Source organism: Nomia melanderi, chromosome 6 (assembly GCF_051020985.1).
Source record: "Nomia melanderi isolate GNS246 chromosome 6, iyNomMela1, whole genome shotgun sequence".
NCBI classification, from domain to species: domain Eukaryota; kingdom Metazoa; phylum Arthropoda; class Insecta; order Hymenoptera; family Halictidae; genus Nomia; species Nomia melanderi.
In genome coordinates, this window is record NC_135004.1 from 14,091,475 (window position 1) to 14,114,355 (window position 22,881).

The 22,881-nt window shown below is 44.0% G+C and overlaps 1 protein-coding gene across 3 annotated transcripts in view; it reads left to right on the plus strand.

Moving 5' to 3' along the window:
* The window catches only part of Scgdelta (sarcoglycan delta), a 260,585-nt gene that overhangs the window by 160,589 nt on the left and 77,115 nt on the right, over positions 1-22,881 (plus strand). The gene's annotated exons all lie outside the window — the stretch shown is intronic.

Genomic DNA, 22,881 nt, shown 5'->3' on the forward strand with positions numbered 1-22,881 from the left:
CTGTTTTAAGTTCCCGCTGATTTTTTTCACCCGGCCACCGCCTTTTTTTTCTCACGGGAAAAAGCCGACGTCCCCGGCAGAGACGTATTTAATCTTTCATTTTATCGCGATCAATTGAATTTCCGCGAAGTTCCATGGCGACACGAGGTGTCGCGTTTCAAAGGGTTTCGAATCTCTTTACGATTAATCGCGCTAATGCTCGTTTCATTGATATTTGATGGACGGTGTCGAAATACGGGAATCGTATTGTGTATCAGTTTGTCGGAATTTTTCGATGGAATTTCCTCGCCGCGTATATATTTCTACGCGTGGTCTTAACGATAAAATAGCGATTTAATGTAATTACTATCTTTTCCATTGAAATTCTTATCGTCGCTTTCGACTCGCGAAAGGATATAAATAACCAGCTATTATTAATATTATTATAATACATCATTGAAGACGCTGCCTCTAAAGGAACAGCGTCGTAGGGAACGATATTATACGCGAACGTGGTCGAAATTGTTCGAGGCTCCCTTCGCCGACGAGTGCCTTAAATAGATAATAAATGTAAAGTGCTGCGTCTAATGTCATTGCACTTACCCATAAGAAAATAGCCAGCTCGCGGCAACCACTATCGACCAGCACCTATTAGAATCAGGTACCATATGAAATTACCGTTTCCGTACCTCGAGCTAAGAAGTACGTATTTTCCAAGCATTAACGTCCATTAGCTCTCTATTCTCCAACGGGATCTCAACCGCGAGACGAACAACTATTTCCCACTTAGAAAAATTCCAATTATAAATATCTTAAATCGAACGTATTCCGAAACGTCTACGGTCATTCCATCGTCGGATATCTCCGGGAAACGGAGGTGATAAAACTGCTCGCGCCTTCATCGAATCCTATAAACTCGGCCACATGAATTGTTACGCCGCTGGAAAAGAAAATATCTTCCTCTTCCATCATTTTCGATTTGATACGCGTTCAACGGCCAGTAGTTCCCCGCCCGTTCCGTTCCCGTAATTCGGTTCCCGGTTTATCCCGCGAACGGAATTAATCCCCGGGTGAACGCGGCGTGAACATTAACGATTCGAAGGGAAGACGCGTCTAGGCGAGGATAATGGTGACAGACGCGCTATTTATTTGCGAGCAGCAGGAAAAATTATACGTTGCCTGGGAAGAAGCGTTCAGGGAGAAAAAACCGCGGCAGAAAGAATCGCGCGGTTCCGTTACAATTTTTTCAGCCGGACCATTTATCACGCGGACGACGACGTAATAGACGGCGCAACGAGACAACGGTGCCGTTGCGCCCGCGATGTTTTACCCCCGTGGCTGATGCCCGTTCGACCCCGAGCCCCACCCTCCGGCCCTGCCCTCCTCGAGCCGGAATCTTTATCGTAACGGCGCGTCGTGTTTCGGTAACAGTGATTAATTCACAGGGTGATCCCGAAACTCGGGAAGTTAGCGTAACGACTACCGAAGTACGAATTACAATCGGGCTTCGCCAAGGATTTATTACGTACCGCACCGCGGATACTAATTACGGAACGACCGGAATTATAGGGAACTTTTTAAACAGTTTATCCGAACGTCGGGATTTGTATAATTATTAACAACCAGTCGGCCCGGAGCCGGCGGAACTGGGTCGCCCGAACAATTGGAAGGATGGAAACCGCGGATAATTTCAAGCGAATTCTTCCGTTTCACCGAGGTTGTCTTGAACAATGAAGATTTTTTGCGTTCGCTTCTGGATTTTCTGAAGATTCTTTCGAAAGGGAATGCGTCTTCGAAAACGTTTCTTTGAAATAAACCCTTTGCACTCGAGAGGCGCCTTTCAGTCGCCGTTTGATTTGAGCAAAATGATAAAATTTAAGATTCAATGTTAAATTTGATATAATGTATCGACACATGTAGCATAAAAATGAAATAGTTCTGTCAATTTATGCATTTCTTTGTGTTAGTTGTAAGAAATATCATTGATATTCCATCGGAGAATAATGAATATTCGAGAAAAATATTCTCGAGTGCAAAGGGTTAAAGTGTCGAAACAAATAACTTAAACTATAATAAACGACTAAAATAATGATTAAAGAGCGTGCGACGTTGCGGAGAAGGAATAAAAATCAATATCACTTTACTATTTACTCTTTCCCGCCGTATTAAATGCACACGAATTTGATTAAATTTAATTGAATTATAAATCGCGAAACCTTCGTTATTTCATCCGACGTTGTAATGCGCGAGATTAATTACACAGTGAGACGATTAAACATTCCTCGTTCCCGTTAATACGGATCATGAATTCACGAACTTTCGAGTCCGTTTGTTCTAACGCTCTATAAATTAACGAAAGAATCTTCCGCGCGAGTCGCCGAGGGCTCGTAGGGCGGCGAGGCAACGGAATCGGGACAGGGATGCAGAAAACGCGACGAATTCGCGGCGTTTGACTGGCGCGCAAACAAAATTCCCAGTCGTGCGAATCCCGATGCTCGAGTCGTTTAACGGCGAACGCTCGTTCGGGGATTTTCTTTCCGAATTCCCCCGTTTGAAACGGCGAATGACTGAACGATGTTTAAATGACTGGCGCCAGCTCCGTCTTCGTCTGCGCGAGAGAGAAACGCGTTGGAATACGAACGCGTTCGCTATGCTTAAGCGGGCAACGACGATCTATACGTATCTGACAAGCGATTAACGCGTATCAATACTGACAACGAAAACTCGTCATTTCACAGTCAATCACACCGGTCGAACGACGAGAATCCATCATTTGAATCTCACAGTAGATAAATAATTTTCACTCTGTTCGAATCTAAATCGATGCAAAGCGAATTATCAAGCTTGAACATTTCATAAGAAATATAATAAAACGGAGATACGTAAATTCAAATTTTTAAGAATACAAGTAGAGAAATAGAATTACTGGAAAATAACATTACTCGTCGAATATGATAAAAATCACTGTATTTCAAGCACTTGGTACATTCGTTCGTAATTAAATTGTGTCTTTAATTTTCAGATGAAATATGAACGCATAAAAATCAACGGTTCATTGATCGCTTGGAAGTCACGTTGTCCTCGTATAAAGCGGAGCGTCCGACAAATTGCGCGAAAAATGTCGAGCTTCCGCCGATGTCGCGGAGGATGCTCGCAGAATACGCGTTAATTACGGACGCGCGATTAAGCACAGGTTTCGGGATGGGGTGAGTGCCGTTCGGCAAATTCGTCGCAAAAGACGCGCGCTCGATCGTTTTCCGCCTCCGATCAACCGGTAGCTTTCCTAGCGGCGCGCCGACGTAGGTAATTGGCTCTGGCAGCCGCGAACTTTTAATTGGTTCCGGCCATACGTTTCACCGGGGACGCTCGGCCGCGCTCGGCCCCTCCACGCTCCGATGATTTTTCATTTTCGCTCGTCCGGGAATCGGCGTAAAAAATAATAAGCAGACAGCTCGTGTCGCGGAATCCCGGAATCAGCGGCGACGCGTCGCTGGAAAAACGATGCTCGGGATCGCCTATCTCGATCGACAGCATCGATCTCGTCGGCGAGCGGTTTGCCCGTTGCTCCGGCAATTATGCCGACGGCTCTTGCAATTAATGCGGAATTATTGATAACGATACGGTGGAATAATGCGGGGATCATGTGCGATTATTATTCGGAGGATTAAAGGGATGATCTCGCGACGCGGTTTGAAATTCTGTTCTTTGTCGGTTTCTTTCGAATCGAATGAAATATTACTTTCGCGCGAAGAGTGTTGAATGTAGAGTCTCGAGTAGTCGATTTAATTGGGCGAAGTGTTAATGAAATTCGATGTAAGGGCACGAAATTATTGAATTGAGGGAGCAAAACTTTGAACGATCTAGATTGTAACATGAGAATTTTATGGAAATTATAATGATTGGGTTAATCGAGATCTTACTGTATAACGAATATCGTTGACGCTGGACATATTTTCCGCATGTGGAATTACTGAAACTCTTTGTTGGATATTGCTGGTTATATTATGATATAATGCTAGTCACGTGATATAGCGTGACCGATTATAACTCCTGGAATTCTTATTCTTGTGTGAATGCGGTTGGGAGAGCTGTATTTTTTCGTTTCTGTATAGCAAACCGCCCGTCGCCGAATCGAGTTTCGTCGTCGTAATTTTCCGTCCCGATGAAAAACGATCTGCTTGATCCTCGGATACAGATCGCGCGCTCCGCCGCTCCTTATCCCGTCGGATTGAAAGAAAATACCGCGATGTTATTTCAATTATACTTCATCGATCCTGAGGAGCCGCTCTGATTACCGCATCAGTCGATTGACCCTCGGGAATATCGGATTGCGGCTGGAGACCACTGTCAATCTGTTACTCGCTATTATCTAATATTATGGCTTACACTAACGCGAATATCGTTGATCCAGAAATTTAATGATTCCCTTTAATATTCCACATACTATAAATATATTATTTCCCATGAAATAATCAACACCCGCGACAGTTCCTACGCTGACTCTTCGAATACGTTCAACTCTAACCTCTTTCCCAATAATATCGTGTCTAACTCGGACATTTTAAACTGCTTTCGATAAATCCAGTAAACCACTAAATATAAATCTAATATTAGTATTCTATTATCTGAAGCAATGATAGAATCCTTTAATTTCACCAATAAGTTATTAATCCTTTGCGGACGAATGTTGGCATTTTGCTGAGATCGAACTTCCATGTTTGAAATACCAAGTTGCAAACAAGTGATTTAACTATTTGAACAGCAAGAAATCAGTATACAACCTTATTCTTTATGGTTTAAATATTGAGCGTTTAATTTAGCAGAATCTGCGAAAGGTTTTGTGTACTAAAAACAATCTTCGTCTGCAAAGGGTTAACCCTTTGCACTTCACATAGTTTTGTGATATGTCAGCAACTGCTATCAATTTTGATAGTAGTCCTACTGAAAATTAACAATGTTATAACATTTCTTAGGCCTTTAATTCCCTTCTCAGTACAAACTTTGTATATTTGGAGGATCTAATAATCTTAAGGTAGTTTTCTTAAAATTCATTAAAATATTTAATATCAGAACTGATGCAATATTGGAGCTTTCAGAGTTCAAGGGGTTAACACATTGCGTACTGGTAACGAGAAATCTCGTTTTAAAAGACACTCAGCTATGCAACTTAGCTAATTACCACAGCATTGAAAAAAATATAAAATTTGATTCGAATTAATTATGTATTTAAAATATATTACATAACAATATAATATCTGAGTTTCTCTATGTATATTGATATAAATTGACCTCAGTGAAAATTGCCATCCGCACAATTCAGTTTTCCGAAAATTACCCGGTAACGTGTCAAGACGATGACTCAACAATGCACCCTAATAATCCACTAGCTTCTACCTCCAACCGATCCGCAAAGTCAACAATACTAAGTTACCGAATGAACCCGTCTAACACTCGCGCATCAGCTAATAAGACCAAGACCCAGCATCCAAGCGACATTCCGATTCCAATTGCGCCGGGGGAACGGGTTGCCGGCGGAAGTATCAAACAAACAACACGCCTCGGTACATGCATCAGCCATATTGCTTCGAAATGCATTTGACCGTCCGATGGCGCGTTGCCAGCCCGAATCCGCCGACTTTCCCCGGCATTCGAACGGTCTATGTTTTCGGCCGAGTAGTTTTTCCTCCCCGCAGCCACCCCCCTCGTTGTTCCCCCTCTATTATTAAAATAGCAATTAGCCCGGCAAACGGCACTCCATAATTTCGCGGGGAATAAGGGCACGTGTCCGTGCACGTGCACCGTTGCCGCGAACAATAAGCTCCGCGCCGCGCCGCGCCGGATTTACCCCCTCGACGGGAGACCGCCGTGGCTTGTTTCCAAGTTAAACTCGGAGACGTTTTCGCGAGCACGGACGCGTTACGCTGTTCGGCGGGCTAGACCGAAATACAGATACGTGGATAAACAAAACGTAAATTTAGGCCCGGCCCCGGCTCGCGGGGCAGGGGCACGCGCTATTGAGCTTGTTCAGTTCCATTACGCGATAACCTGTTCTACTTGTAGTTGTGTCAACCCCCTCGAGGCGCGCCGGGATTTACAATACGACTGTTGCCGCGCAAATGCGTATTGCTTTGGATACTGTAATGTTGCCACTGGGAGGTGGAGTATCTTATGTTGTTGATGGATCAGGAGATGGGATCTTGCATGTTGAATCGTTGAGGTGTATTTTTAGCTGACGTTTGTGGTCTTGGATTGTTTGTGAGAATTAATGTGTTATCGTAATGGGTTAATTAAGTTGGTAATAGTTTCGATTATGTAGCAATGGGGTGGATAGTAATCATGAGTTTGTAGTGGGGATTGTAATTAAGATTCGAATTCTTGCTTGTTATCCTCTTCCACTCGAGAGGTGACCACTTGATTTGATGAAGTGTAATTATAAAATTTGATATTTAATAAAATTATAAAACTTGATATTTAATATTGGACCGTCTATAACGCATCGGTGCATGAAATATTGGGATAAAGTAGCTTTGTTCCTTAATTTACTTGTGATTTCTCTTTGAGTTAATTTCAAAAAATATCATCTTCGTCTAGTTAGAAAATGTTAAGTATTTCTAACGAAATACTTTCGAGTGCAAAGGGTTAATAGTTTTCCAATTTAGTGATTTACGTACGTGTACGTGTTTTATAGTGTGAGCGATAGGGTGAACGTTTATTGTATATCAGGGAGATTAATGAGTAATATAGTTTCGTAGGAGTAAAATATAAAATATACTCGCAGTGTATTAATACCTTTTCTACAAAGCTTTTCTCCTCCGCGGTCGTGTAACCGATTAACCCTAAATGGTTCACTCGACACGGGGAAAACATTCGTCTGACGGTGAAATAAAAGAAAATTGCACGCCGAGCCGAGCCGTGTTTGTTAGAGGCCGACTCTTGTCTGGATAAGTAGAATATGCTCGCAAAACTTTCTGCCAACATTCCACTGCTGTATGCCACTTCGCTGAAGGCTTGTGTGTTTTCGGTTTTGCGTTTCACGCGAGGGGAGTGAGGCACTTGGGTCAAAGCCCCAGTTTATCGTGGAAAGAGGAGTTCCAAGAGTGCGTGATGAATCGCGGGAAACTTCGCCGAGTTGTACATTCTTCTGGAACGCGAAAGTTTAAAACTCGGTTTTATGGTGCCTTAGTTAGCGCGGTTGCGTTCAGGAAATACACTTAAAACGAGTGCGTCTCATTCGTGGCGTAACGCGAACGGCTCGAGAGATTTAGACGATTAGCCGAACAACTTCCGCGATATTGAACATCGTCGAGTTTCCAATCATTGAAACACCCGCGACGATTTAAGTGATACTTTCCGAATTGATACTTGCGATTCGAAAATTACTGGAGGGAAATAAATCTCCTCTATTGAAACCTTCAATCGATTCAAATGAAAAAACTTTTCAACATACTTGAAAAAGCTTAAAAATCGAAAGTAAGAGTCCAAAGAATATTTTCATAGAAACTTTCAATTTTAATCGCACTCGAAAAGTATCTCAGTCACCACTTGATTTAGCAACATTATAAAGTCTTACTTATAACATTAAGCTTTCTATAACGCACCAATATCCGAAACATTGAAACAAAATACCTTCGTTCCCTAATTTACGAATATTTCGAATCACTGATCGTTGAACATACGGAAGAACTGTCAAGTAGAGAATCGCCCCAACAGTGTTGCCTCCGACAGACCCAAAATTCCATGAAAAATGAATTTCCAAAGCAATCCAGCAAACCGTATCACCTATGGAGCGGTCAAAGTGTCAAAAAAGATAATTTCCCGCTCGCGTCCCCCGGCGGTCGCCGCGAAAGAGCGGAGCGTACAAATACTTGCTCGGCCCGCGGGAGATTTGCATAAACATCCGCGCGTTGCAAACAGGAAATTCGTCAAACGTGTCCGGGGATAAGGTCGACCGTGACGCCGTGAATCGCCGCGCGTCGATTTTCCCGCCGATCGGCGAGCGCGACGAACCTCTCCGCGGGGAAACTTTCCGAATAAACTTTGGTCCCGCGGGGGCGGAACGGGGGACGCGGACGACTGACAGCGTGAAGAACGATAGAGAGAGTCGAAAGAAAAAGCTATCGTCGGTCTGGTCGGCGATGCGGTGTCATCTTGACGTAAAATATGGATTATTCCGGGCATTTGCATTCGGAAAATAAGCCGACGAACTCGCCCGAACGTGGAGCCGGGTTCCCCATCCGGTTCTGCATCCCCGCTGCTCCATTCTCCGCAACTCGCCCCCCACCCTTCTCCCTTTCCCCTCTCGCGGCTGGTCCCAGAAAACTTGTCGCGAAAGTTTGCCGGTAATTATCGAATCGTTTGCCAATTCATCGACAATTGAAAGCTACACCGTTTTCCCGGCTCCGAGCCGGCGAACGAAGGGAAAACAAAAAAAAGAGAAAAAAGCGGCGGGGTGGAAGAGGAGACGAGGAGGAAGAAGAAGAAGAGGAAAAATCGGTCCGACGATTTCCCTTGAAAACAACTTTCTTCCCCGGCGGTGAATACACTCGAATCCACTTCCTCCCTCGGTCGCTGCCGGCCAGCGGGAGAGAGATCTTTTCAACGGCACTCGGTCGAGAGCCGAGGGATAATTAGATTCCTTCGTATTCAGCGTCCAGTCATGGCTACAGGCCGGATTCATCAATGTTAATTACTTTCCCCGGCGATGTTAATCGATTCGCGCGTCGCGGCTTCGCGCATTTTCGGCCCGACGAGAATCACCGCCGTCGCGTCGCGCCGCGATCGCGCGAGACCGTTAATCGATCCTGTTCCCGCCGCGTCATCGCCGCGAAATCGTTCGCGGATATTATTATCCACTCGACCCGGCCGGGATCCGCGACCGATCGACGTCCCGCAATTTATATCCTCGAGTCGGCTTCCCGAAGAGGTCGCGGGAACCGGTCGTTATTACTGGCGACAACCGGGAGCAAACGATGACGAGATTGCATTAGTCTCGGCTTTGCGCGTCAACTCTTTCTCAACTGTCCTTGTCTCTGTCTTTCTCTTTCGAATTTCATTCTATTTCTCTCCGGTGCGTTCGTTTCAGCCTAGCTTCCCGAAGCGACTCGCTGCAACCGATTTTCGAGTACCACCGCCGCGACAGATGTTTTTCGATGTTTTCTCCCGCCCCAGGCCACCGCCCCCGTTCATCCCCCGCCCGCGATTAACGCCGTCAACTGTCCTTTATCAATTCGACGGGCGTTGCATGCCGTGTCACGGTTCATTATTTTATTCCACCGTGCGCAGTATCGTGACCGTTCCAGAATAATCGGCCGCTTTTGAAGCGTCAACCGTACGCGTGATTCCGTCGCGAGACCGTTAAATACACTCTCGAATCGGGAAATTTAAAAACGACCCGCTCACGTCAACGGATTTGATTACCCACTATCGCGGATTCAACTACTTTTTTTTTCTCTCTCTTTTTTTTTGTTCCTTCCGGAGAGTAACTTGCGCAAAAGCGGGAATCGAATTGAAATTTATTTCCTATTTCCCTCTGTCGTTCTTGAGTGGCGGGGTTGTCCCGTTGTACTAAAATTGAAATAAAATCGACCAACGGAACTCGTTTATATTCTCGTATTACCGTGTCGCGCGGACGGTCGAGTTTTGTGTAAACGCGCGCGATCCGATATTTATGCAAATTTACGTTTTTATAAATTAATCGCGACAACGGCCGCCATGTCTTGTTCGGCCGTTTCGTTCTTTTATCCGGCGTTTCATTTATATTTGAAAAGGAGCGAAAATATCCGAGCGTATCGAGTGGTTTTTGTAATTCACGGCGCGATCGGAATTGTGAAAGTAGTTCTGTATAAATACGAGACGAGTCTGGCGGCGAGACAATAATGTATAAAATTTATCCGGCTCGCCGGGGGGACGGGAATTTGTTGTAAATGATTGATCTATTTTATTATAAGAATAAACTCGTTACTGCGATTTGCATTCGGGTCAGTTCGGAGTGAGTTCGGTACTTAATAATGAATATGGAACAATGATATTCTAGAACGATATGCATTAACAGTTACGGACGCACACCTCGTAACGAGCATTGTTAAGTAAGAGATGTAAATACGTGAAGGTAATTTTCGTATTGAAATACGGCTTAAAATCGTACTCATGCATATTTAAATCATAAATCCAATTTGAACAGAATAGCAGAAAATCGGCGATATAAAGTAAAACAAAAACGTTACTAATGATATATATATGTACGCCGATGCCTGGATCGCTTTGAAATATGCAATTGCACAAAACCGATTCGAATTATTGCGTTACAACGACCCGCCATCTTCAAATTGGCCATACAAATTGTTCGTAATGAATGCCCCGAATACGGATTAAAAACTTTTGTTACCGCGGAATGTATTATATTACTCAATTGTCAGTAATTATTATGCCACTTTCCACGCGCCACTTGCGTTACGCGTTACCCGAGGAATTCAAATCTCGTTTAAACTTGCGAGCATGCGATTTTTCAGAAACATTTTATATGCGAGTTGAATGTAATTCTTTTGTATCCTTTTACGGGAACATGAATAAAAATGTGGCGGCAGGTTGAAAATGTACTTCCATCGCGTTGCGTTCAACCTGTTAAAAAAAACTTGTACTACTTCGACCGGAAAGTTTCATTTTCAAAAAAATCACGGATTCGGTCGCTGAAACGTATTCGAAAAAATGAATCGAAAAACCAGGAAATCATTCGTACGACGTGCATCATTTAAATATCAAATGAAACCACAATACAGTTGTGTTTTAGCGAAACCATAAACATTCGCGTTAAATTCGATATCATTACTATCATGTCGACGCTTTAACCCTTTGCGGACGAACGTCGGCATTTTGCTGAAATCAAACTTCCATGTTTGGAATACCCAGTTGCGAACAGATGATTTAACTGTTCGAACAGCAAGAAATCAGCGCACAGTTTCCTTATTCTCTATGATTTAAGCACTCAGTGTTTAATTCAGCAGAATTTGCGAAAGATTTTGTACACTTTCGACAATCTTCGTCCGCAAAGGGTTAACATTCTCAAGGAAAATGATCTTCTTGAATACAATCATCGCGAATTACATTTCCCCGCGAGCTGGTACAGCGAAAGTCACCGAACTTTCTCAGCCTCGATCGGATAATATTTAACCGATTTCAGCATCGCGCGACGTGGCTTAGGATTCAGATTTTGGCGGGAATCCGAACTATTTCGCGCTGGCGAATGCGTTAATAGACCGCAGAGGATTGTTCAGTGCGGTTAACAGAGGGTCGCTGTTTAATGCAACGCCGGTGCCCCGTTGAATTTCACAACCATTCGTTTCGGCGGCAAAGCATGCTGTTGAAGTAGCGTGCATATCGTGGTTACCGCGAAGTTCAAGTAGATTTATGCTACCGCCACTGTATCTCAATTAATTTCACGTTGCATGCGCCTGTCCATGATATCGTTGCAGTTCAGAACAGCTCGGCCGTGGAAAAATTGTAGTTAACATTCCTGGGTTACGTTCAATTTTCTACGATCCTTTCTACTAATTAAACACCGAATTTCACTCTCGTTAAATATCCTCGGTTTAACCATCGGTTCTCAAATTCGGCTCGGATATTTCATTTTCGCCGTCTTTTCATAGACTGAGAGAAAAAGCGCCTACAGCCTTTCAAGTTTCCCGACCGACACTACATTACTTTATCGTGCATAGAATTATGTTGCCTTTCACCTTTCAACTTTCTTACGAAAATCCTGCAAAACTTCATTCCACGCGTCAACTCGAGCAATTCGTTTCTACATTGACGTCTCAACTGCGATTTAATACAAATTTCGACATCGTCGAATCAAATTACTGTAACAATATTGTTGCGATGTATCGAACTCGTCCATCCGGCACGCACGGCTGAACCAACCCTTAGGATCTGAAGGCGGTCGAAATAAACTGGCCAAGGAGTTGGTCAGACTAAACGAAGAGTAAAAAACGTATCGAACCAAAGACTACATTGTACAGCATTTGCATATAATTGTAAACAGAACTGTAAAAAGAACGTTGTAAATAATTACGTCGCGGGCGAGCACCCCTGGACCCAGCGCAACAATATCAACAAAATACAACAGAGTGTAATAGTATCACACTCAACGGTAGCACCATACTATTCAATATTCTACATAATTCTACCTATACCACATTCACTCCCCGGTTACGCACTTCTCATCACCGCGATCTCCGAACGCCGCAACGGCCACGAAAAGGGGTAGGAAATCATTTACCCGCGGAAGAAGCGGGGATATTTACGGTTTGCCGCGTGGCCCACTATCCAAGCCAAGCTATCAAAGTTCGGCTTTGTCATGAAACAAATCCCGGGCAAAGCGAGCCTCGAACTTCCGCCGCGCGAATGGGGAACGCGCCGGCTCTTCGTTCACGCTCCCATTGAGCCCCGCGCCGAACAACGTTCATCCGTTCTTGGTCCCTCTTTCTTTTTCTCTCCCCTCGTCTCGCGTGCCTCGTTGGTTCCTCGCAGGAGAACACTGATACAGAGAGCGGGGCGGGATAGGGCGGGGAGGGCGGACGCGGCTAACGAAACCGCGGGGCTGAAACGGCGCGGGGGATGAGGGCAAAGGCGGCGCGGTAAACAGACGACGTAGGCTGCACTCGCAGATGGACTCGGGGTAGGTGCTTTGTACGAAAATGAAAAAGTCACGAGGGCGGAAGGTAAGGACGTGCTACGCGCAGGAACAAATGCACACGCCGCGCCACGGGTCGGGGGAGGCGGCTCGTTGCACGGCGTTCCCGATACGACAAGAAAATGTGTGCCGACGCCTGAAATCAATGACTCCCGACCCAAACATCCCCGAATGTTTCGCGCGATCGAGCATGAACCGTGCGTACGCGTTTGATTTGTGGGAGGGTTCAGAGGGGAACGGGGGGTGAGAGTGGGTGGGATGAAGAAAGAGAAGGGTAGTTTTCTTGTAGATGTAATAGTGTAAGGATGTTTGGGTTCTTGTATTGAAAATGATCGGATCAGGTGTTCAGAACTAGTCTATTAACCCTTTGCACTCGGAAGTATTTCGTTAGGAATACTTAACATTTTCTAACTACACTAAGATATTTTTTGAAATTAACGAGAAATCACAAGGAAATTGTGAAACAAATTTTAGCTGAATATTTCACACACCATTGCATTATATACAGTTCGATATTAAATATGTTTTATAGTTTCACTGCATCAAATCAAGTGGTGACTGAGAATCACCTCTCAAAGAGTTAACCCTATAGAATCTAAAAGACTATAGAATCTGATATTTAATGTTGAACTTTTGTATAATGCCTTGATACGTGGAATATTCGAATAAATTAGCTTTGTTCCTCAATGTATTTGTGACTTCCCTTCGAGTTAGTTTCAAGAATATCGTCTTCGCCTCGTCAAAAAATGTTAAACATTTCTAGTGAGAAACTTCCGAGTGCAAAAGGTTACGTGCCATGTTAACGTCATATTTTCCTTATACTGCATTGATTTTTTCAATAAAATATTAAGTTATATTCAAGTTTCTGGTCATTTCTATATATTTCGATATTCTTTCTTTGTCTTCGTTGCTTTGTATACTATCCTTGTGTCCCTTAAAAATATTTTCTTACAAAAATTGACGTACCATACGTTGTACACGTGGCACTGAACGTGTTAAGCGAAGATTATCAACTCAGGAAGACTTGCACTGTTTTGGTCATTCTGCATTGCATTCTACAATACATGTAGACGTCTATCTGCAGGTTATGGGACACAGTTTACGATAGTAACTCGGATTGGGCGCATTGTCAAATGCAGTTCCCGAGTATCATCGACACTGTTCCCTTGCAGCCAGCGGTAATCGCAAACCTGTCCGCGTTCCTCTGCGGAAACGCGGAGCGGCGAAAAACGCGGAAAGCCAAGTTACCACAGTTTTACGGCTACCGTGTGAAAGGTTGCGGGCGAGAAGTTTTTCATTCCGCGCGACGCATGGACATTCAAAACCCTGGCGTTTATTCAAGCGACATTTTACTGTTGACGCTTTGATAACCCACAATACGCGATCGCTATTTGGGTATCCGACGACGGGGCGTAAAAGGGCTTCACGACCCTATGAATATGCAATACTTCTCTACTTTCGCGTTACGCGCGCCGCTGTTACAATGCGCGCCACGACTTCGCGGAATAAAGCCCAGTTTCCATTTCCATGGCCGCGACATTCTCCTTTTTTCCGCGGGCGCCGTACACACGTATGTCTTCGCGGACCCGCCGGAAGAGTTCACCGCTCGCGAGCAGATTCGCCTGGACTTGGCTGCGTTCCGCGTTCATTCCGACGCAGCGAATTTCTCGGTTTCCATGAATGAGTTCGATACCTTGGCAACTGGTGGATCTACGCTCGCTTGCCAAAGAGTTTGGACTGTTTTCAAGAATCTTGCTCCGGGCTGACCCTACCAATCATATCCTTAACCCCTTGGCGTACTATTTACTTTCGTTGCTAAGCTCGTGTAATACTTTATCGACAATTTGTAAGAAATACAAAAAAATGTTCCATTCTCAGGTGGAGATTTCATTTGAAGATAACACATTGATAATAGCAAAATAGTTTGCTTTGATGGGTAATGAACAACATTGATTCTTGTTAAATTAGTTTAGAAATCTTCATCGCGAGTCTCACTCGTCATTGTGCGGCAAGGGGTTAACACCGACTTTCACTACGAAATGTTGATACTTGAAATCATCCCCGGGTATTCATGAATACAGATCATCGTTAACCCTTTGCACTCCAAAGGTGCCTCTCAGTCACCACACGATTGGTGCATCAAAATTCTAAAATTGTATTGAACATGAAGTAGATTTCTCGTTAAGTTAGTGTAAAAAAATGTCATCTATATCTCGTAAAAACAGATTGAATATTTCCAGTGATAAATTTTCGGAGTGCAAAGGGTTAACTATTAGTAGATTTCGATTATTCTTCACAGACCCCAAGAATCGACAGAAACAAGTGTCAAAAGACCTCCGACACTACCGCGATTTCAGTGCGAAACAGAAGCACCTAGCTGCCAATTGTTGATACATTGGATCCACCATATGCGGCGTCGCGTTACACTCGAATAAATATTTCCCACGGAAAGTCGCCGTCAACAAACGACGTTACTTCGCGAAACGACTCGATACGCTACTCAATGCTAAAAACCCGAACGATATCAGTCCCGGTTCCCCGTTAACAGACACGTTCCCCATTCGGAGACGTCTGGAGCGCGTTGCGCCAGATGTTTCCCCTCTTTCAACGTCACAACGGGCCCGACGCGGAAAACGAAAGGCACTATGTAACCCGTCGCGTTCCGCAGTCGACGCACGGCGTTCCCGTTTGATCAGCGTCGACTCTCTCTCTCTTTCTCTCTCTACCCTCGTCCCTTTCTTTCCCTTATCCGCGCGGAAGGGGTGTGCGGCTGCTTCTTTGCCGTCGCGTGTCCCGTCTGCCTCTCCTCCGCCGAGGAGACGTCGAAAATAAAAAGGAAGTCGCGAGACGGGAAAACCTCAATCAGCAAACACAGTGTCGAGACGTCATGAATATCAGGGAATTGGAAATCGGTTAGCCCTCGGGATTCGGCGACAGCCTCCGCGGCGCAGCCTACCGCACGTCTGCGGCCCGGGCTTTTCCCGGATATCGCGGGGACCGGATATCCCGGCGAAATCCTCGGCAGACGTCCTGCGAGGAATCTCGAATTAACGTTCCCCGGTCGTATCCACTTCCCGATCTCTTACCATCACCGCGGAACTCGCTGCACCCCGCGCCCGGCTCCCCCGTTAAGTCCCTCCGATATTTGCGTTCCTCGATTTCACCGTAATTGTACAAATTGGATCGGATAAAGGATCCACCTTCTTTTTTCCCGCCGCACTTCCGCCGACCCTCGGAAACTTCTCCTTCGTCCCACCGCCGGCGAGCCGAAGATTTGAATATTTCCCCCGTGCTGACTAACCGCATCCCCGTAAAAGGGGATCACAACGCGCCGAGAGGAACCGAGTGGATCCGAACTTCTTTCTCCCTTGAGTAATTCGCGTTGTCCGCCGGTCGACCGATACTATCGGCTTCTAAGCCGGGGATTCTCTGTTTTAACATCGCGTTCCTCTTTGTAGTTCGGTTTTTGTGTTTCTTAATGTTGTTGTTATGTTTTATGCGTCACAACGACGCCTAGTTTCTTTTCAGTTATTGAATATATAGTGATCCCGGACGAGCCCTCAAGTTTATAGTGGGGCTACTATTATTATAGATATTGAAAATGTGGATCTTCAGTAAAAAGACAATTAGGAAACAATATATATTTAATGAGATAAAGAAACAATATGGACAACACGTAGAAATACAACTTAATACCACGAAGGCCAACACACGACTCTCTATCACGCACAAAAATGTTCTCCGCTGTCTCTCACCAAAATGTCCTCGCACGCATTCCCACTCGCTTTTAACACACACCCCCATTCGCTCTGTCTTTCTCACCCTTGCACCCTTCTCACTCGCATCTTTCGTCCATAGTCAAAATTCACGCAGTCACGTACACGCTTTTCTCACGGTCCAGCCGGTCAGTTCCAGACACTTCCTCGTATTCTTTCAGCCACTCGAGATTTTCTAAACGCAGTCATACTATTTTCCAAACATCCCGGCGCCGGTCCGTCGCAATACGACCTGGTCGCCCTTACGCACGCACAACAAACCATTCATCCTACAATAAATATTCTAGATACTACAAATAGGTAATAGATGATCTGCAGAATTAGTGGAGAAATTTAGTACACAAATTGAATTGTTAACGATTGAGGTCTCTATAGTGGGACTATTGAGGTTTCTATAAGAGAATTTTGCAAAGATGATCGACTGCTGGAAGTTCTAGTGTTAATCCTGGAATGCTTTGGTCCGTTTTGATCTAGATTTCTGAAGGTTTCGTTTAACTCCTGAGATGAATATAACTTGCGCTTTTAATTGACATTCGTCAGATCGAATGAGAAGACAGATGAATCTCGTAGAGTATCCAAAATTGTTAATGAAACAAAATTCAGTCAGAGACGGTTGATCATAGAGTCGGAAACGTCCTCCATCGGAGAGTTAATGCCAAATCTCGATCCCCGCGCGATCGTGTTATCGAATTCGTGATTTTTACTGGGAATTTAACACGATAATAACGTAATTTAATTATATTAACCTGCAGCCTCGCTGAAACGTCGAGTGCGACGCATGATGAAGATTTAAAATTGAATTTAACGAATGTGATGTCACGAATGCTCGCGTGATGAGTGTCCGTGCGGCATGTGCGTGTGAAATAAATCAGAAATAAATCATCCGGTGAGGGATTAATAATAACGGCAACAGTTATGAAACGGCTGTATAGAGGTCTTGTTTTAAACACTTTAAATGACAATGTATGGTAACGAATTCTTCCGTGTATTATAAAAACGCTCGCTGCTCGCGAGTTAGCCTAATGTTTTTCGGAGCAGCTGGCGGAGAAGTTGCGCTACAACGCGGCTGGATCGAAAATGCTTATTTTACTGTGTAAGCAGTACGAGGCCCACGTAGCCATAACGCGTGGCCACGTTTACGTTGTATGTATTTGGAAAACAAGAGTCGGCCCGTAAACCGGATACCTTACAAGAAAATGTATTCAATCTGCACATACCAAATTTTACAGTGCTTAAATATTTGCGTGTAAGCTAATGTTCCGCGGAACACGCGTGCTCCTTGCTCTGTCGTATGTTTGAAACGTTCTAAAGAAGATATACGAGATTTCATGCATCTTTGAGGAAAATTATTGTGAAAATTTCAAACGAGTGAGTCTTGTGGTGAAGATTTTCAACATGATTCAACAAATGTATATATCAGTTCACTCGAATTCAAAGTAAATGTTATTCCTCTGTAATCAACTATTACACTCGAAAGGAAATACAGGCATAACGTATGCTTAGAATTTTTCTCCTTTTCCAATAAGTTGTTAACGATAAAGTAGCCGTATCGATCAGAGTCGACAAAGAAACCATAGGCCAAGGGGTTAATACTGATGAGTAAAGTAATTATTAAAATGGCAATTAAACCAGTGCACTCTAGAAATTCCACTGGAAATATTCAACATTTTCCGAGACAGACGACACTGTTTGAAGTTTAACGATAATAAACAGATAAATTAAGCAATAAAGCTATATTTAAATATTTAGAGCAATTGAAAGTTTAATTTAGAATACTAAGTATTCAACTTCATAGTTTTGTTGCATTAAATCGAGCTGCAACTGAGAGATGTCTCGAATGCAAAGGGTTATAAAATACAGTGATCGAAGAGAAATTCAATGTTTTTTAAATGAAGCGTTGAATTTGCAATCTATATTTTCGATTTACTTTTGTTTTTACCTCCAACCGTTAATTTACAGAGCCTACCACAAATTTTTAAACGACCTGTACACAACTGCCTGGTTAGGAACGTCATTAGTCGCGTTAGTGGGACGGCTGACTATAGTCGCCCGCCGCGAAACGATCTATGCATTCTACGAGCGACTGTAGCCGCCAGATGTACAGCACTTAAATGTTTGAAACGCCCGGAGTTCATCTCTAAATGTATCAATGCTTTCAAACACGTGAACGTATTTGCTGTACACCGCGTCACCTGGTTTGCCATTTGTTCTACGCTCATTTTATTATCGCGACCGCTATCGCTGTTCGCCGCTTAATGTAACGTAGAATTAATCATCTCGTCGAATATTTCACAGGGAAGTGCACATTTGAGTCGTCATTCCTGCCGCGGACGTCCAGCGAATATTACGAATTAATTTAATTCTAACCGTTAATTCGCGTTACAACTTGAACACAGATAAATACGTTTCCGAAATTTCGGCCCCAACTTTGACACAGTTTAATTCGGAGAGTGGTTACTGCAGTTGCTTCGTTCTGATAAAGCACTTCGTCCTCTGACACGGGGGTTTAAGAGACTGTGAATTTTATCCACTTACAACATATTACAACTCTCTGCAACCCAGTACGATAATAGAATTAATTAAATTCAACGTTGCACGTACGCTACACGTAACTCCTATATTCATCGCTGTGAAGAAGTTACCCCTCAAACGTAATGATTTACCAAAACATCCAAATTAGTAACACTAGAACTACCAAACAATAAAACTGCCCATCTAATATCTTTCTCTAAATGCTTCAATACTTAAATTTCAATATTATAGAAGTACACTTAAAGAGATTTCAATTCGTTCTCTAATTCGGATGCGTACGTATCAATTTAATTTCTCAGACTGTCACCTGCATGTTTTCGGTAATGTAGTATGTAGAATTTTTAGCGTAGGTTAAGGTATTTTTAAGAAGAATGAATGAGGACGAAGGATGTTGCATAGGTACCCTATGGAATTAAGTTATTGGGGGTATTTAACTGAGATCCACCTTTCCATTATCTATACTGTAGTAGCACTATATATAACATTTTTATAATATTTATTCTAATATTTCTGCTGTTTTGTTTACGAGCTTGAATATTATGAAATATATGAAGTGATATTTCATGTTTCAAATTGCCCCCTATGGGGCGACGATCTCACATTGGGAAACACTGATCTAAAGTGAGTGGACGAGGGATGTTGCATAGGTATCCTATGGAATTAAGTTATTCGATTTAACTGAGATCCACCTTTCCATTATCTATACTGTAGTAACATTACAGTAGTAAATCAAGTTTCAGTGATAAATATTCGATAATATTGCAAATTCAGTGATAACGCAGAGAAGCAATTCTCAATTTCGTATATGAAGCACGAAGCTCTGCGGGGATCGCCTGTCGAACGTCAGGGAAAGAGTCAAAATTTGTTAGATGGCGTAACAAACGCGCATAAACGGGCGAGCTGTAGGTTAGGAGATTTGTTTCCCTTCACGGTAGCGAGTGGAATGATTTCCGTATCGGTGAAACCATTCCGCGACAAACACGAGAGGAATAAATGGCGGGGGATAGCGGGCGCAGCACCGCCATGACATGGGAACGGGGGAGGAGAGACTGCACGCTCAGGATCATTGCCAGGAAGAGCAGCTTCCGTTAGATTTATTCTCCTCCTCTATTGAGACACGATCGTTTATATTCCCGGAAATAGAAATCCGGCTTCGATCCGGGCTCGAGTCGCGTCGCTCAAACGTTTGCTCGCCTTACGGCGCGATCTTCGGGATCGACGTGCCAGGAAACGTACGCTCAGGCATGTTCCTGATGTCTGACGGTAACGCAGTGATGATCCGTTCCGTTTCGTTCCGTGGTGGCCCCGTCGCTTCGGCATAACGACGTCACGGAGAAACGAAAACACGGGACCGTCGTATCCGACGTTTCGAATACCTGCCTTTTTTCACGGCTGACGAAGTTCTTTCACGTTAAAAACTGCGCATGCTTCGGCGCCGTTTTACGACTTCCTTTACATTCCCACTGACTGATCGATAGACTACAGATTTTTATGTATGGGAAATTTGAGGGGAATGAATTGCACCTACGATGTGGAAGGGTGTGTTTCAAATGTGAACTTAGGAAAATTGGTTTCTACGATTCTATTCTTTTGTAACGTTATTTTATTATGTTTTATATCTGAAACGAGGATTCATCAGGATAGCATTACTGCTGAGAGCTTAACCCATTCACTGCCGGTCACGAATATACTCGTAGCAAGAGATTGCCAGTTTGATACAATCTTGGTTGTATCTGAAATGTATCGCAATATGAAGCAAAATAAATTGAAAGTACAAATCACACATGTTATGCTAGCAGTGAATGGGTTACTACAAGATTTGTCATTGTTATAAAGGAATATTCTATAGAAGTCCTAAAATTCTCATGGCAGTGAACGTGTTAATTACTGTACATCTTTGAAATTCTAATATAGTGAAATAATAATATGTTGGACTTTGGTAATTAATAAACTATTAGAAACAGTGATATAGTGAAATAATAGTTTACTAATTATCAAAGTCGAACATACTATCATACCCAACCATCGCACTCATATCCCAATCAACTCTCACAAAACACTCATTCACCATCCGCAATCTTCCAAACCCCTATCAGTCTACATCCCCCATATTTAGAACAAGCAACAAATCAGAACGACAGCAGTAAAAGTCGCGTCGATCGTTAAGTAACCTCGGTGGGACGGTAAACTTGTAAGTCGAGTATCGAGAAGTTCCTGTCGGGGTGGGTGGCTAGAAAACGATTCACAACGGTGGATCTCCGGGTCACGAGGAATCCCTTATTTCCCGGCCGTCGCGTGTTCCTGCGAGGACGCATTTACCGCGTTGCGATGTAAGAGAGGGATGTATACAAACGGCAGTCATGGTGCGCGAGACGAAAAGGCTCCCGCGGGTCTGCATTATCATCCCCTGGCATTAGGTAGCTTGTTCGAGCCAGGAGAGGATCGTACGTGTGTAACAGGCGAGCGAGCGAGCGAGCGCGCGCGCGCGCACCTGCATTCACCGGTACACGTGTATTCGAGCTGCATTACGTGTGATTTCTATGGGAATGCGGCCAGCGGAGGCGGGTTTGCATCCGAAAGATAACCCTAGACGCCCCTTCTACGTCTCAATCTGTTTCCACCCTGTCCCGCGAACCCTGCCGTTGCGCGTACCTCTTTATCTCCCGCGCTCACCGACTTCCGTTCTCTCTCGCGGCGGCCGACCTCTCGGAAACACCTCGCATTACCGGCGTCCCCCGTGTCAACGGGCCAATCATTTCCCGGGGAAACTGTCACCGAGCGCGGATCCCCAGCCGCGCGGCCCCGATTAAATCCATGTGGGACTGAAGCAGATTTTGCGCGACACGATCCCCATTAGGCCGGGCTACCGAATGCGCCGGACAATCGAGTGTCGATTGTCCGGCGTACGATCGGTTTAGGACATCGCATTTCGGGCTTTGCCCACTTTAGCCGGTTGATATTCCGTTCGGTGAAACGTTGCTACGTTTCGAGAGAGCTTGCGAGGATTGGCCACCGGGCGCTGATATTCTGAAGGAAATCGATTCGCAGCGCGACTTTGATTAGCGGTAGTAATTCAGATTCTTAGGTTATAGTTTAAAGAATTTCGTTTTGAGTTTCTATTTATGCGGATTGTCAGTGGATCGATTAAGTTCTTAGTTTTCTAGTGGAGTTTACGCGGAGTAATGCTTTAAGCATCTTGCGGATATATCGAGCTGGATTATAAGCATTCCGGATGTGAATGCTGTCGGTTTCCCGACACCGAGTCGCGTTAATGAACACTGACGCTATATTTTATGCATTAGGGTACATACAGAATGCCTTAGAAATATGTAGACACGTCCCGGTGGATGGTAGGAGGCTCGAATGAAGCAAAAAATGAGCTACAACGCGGTGGCGTGTTTTCCTTCCAATTTGCAGTAACAACGGCTCATGACCACGCTTTGTCGACTACCTATCGCTGTTACCATCTACTGTATTATGTGGCTTGCATTTCCCTCCCTCGCTTATCACTAGACCGCGGAAAATCTATGTAAATTCATAAACCAATTTCTGAAAAGGACAATTACCCCACAATTTATATCCTAAACACATTGTTCAAGGAGTCACAAGCATCGCGCTCAATAATTTATACATGTTTCCGTCTTTAACCTCTTAGCTACTATAATAGCTTTCGCTGATGTCATCTTTTACTACGATACGCCACTACAGCGTCACAATTCTTTCTGTTATCAATAGCTGACGTTATAATCTGATTTAACGTAATTGCACAGTGGACGATTCTATCAGTCTCAAATCGCAGTGTTACAAACCTTGTACACATAACTTCTCTAATCCCGCCGTAGATAAAAGCTTAATCAAACATCAGACAATTCGAAATCCTATTATTACAACAACCAAACTTCCCAAGAA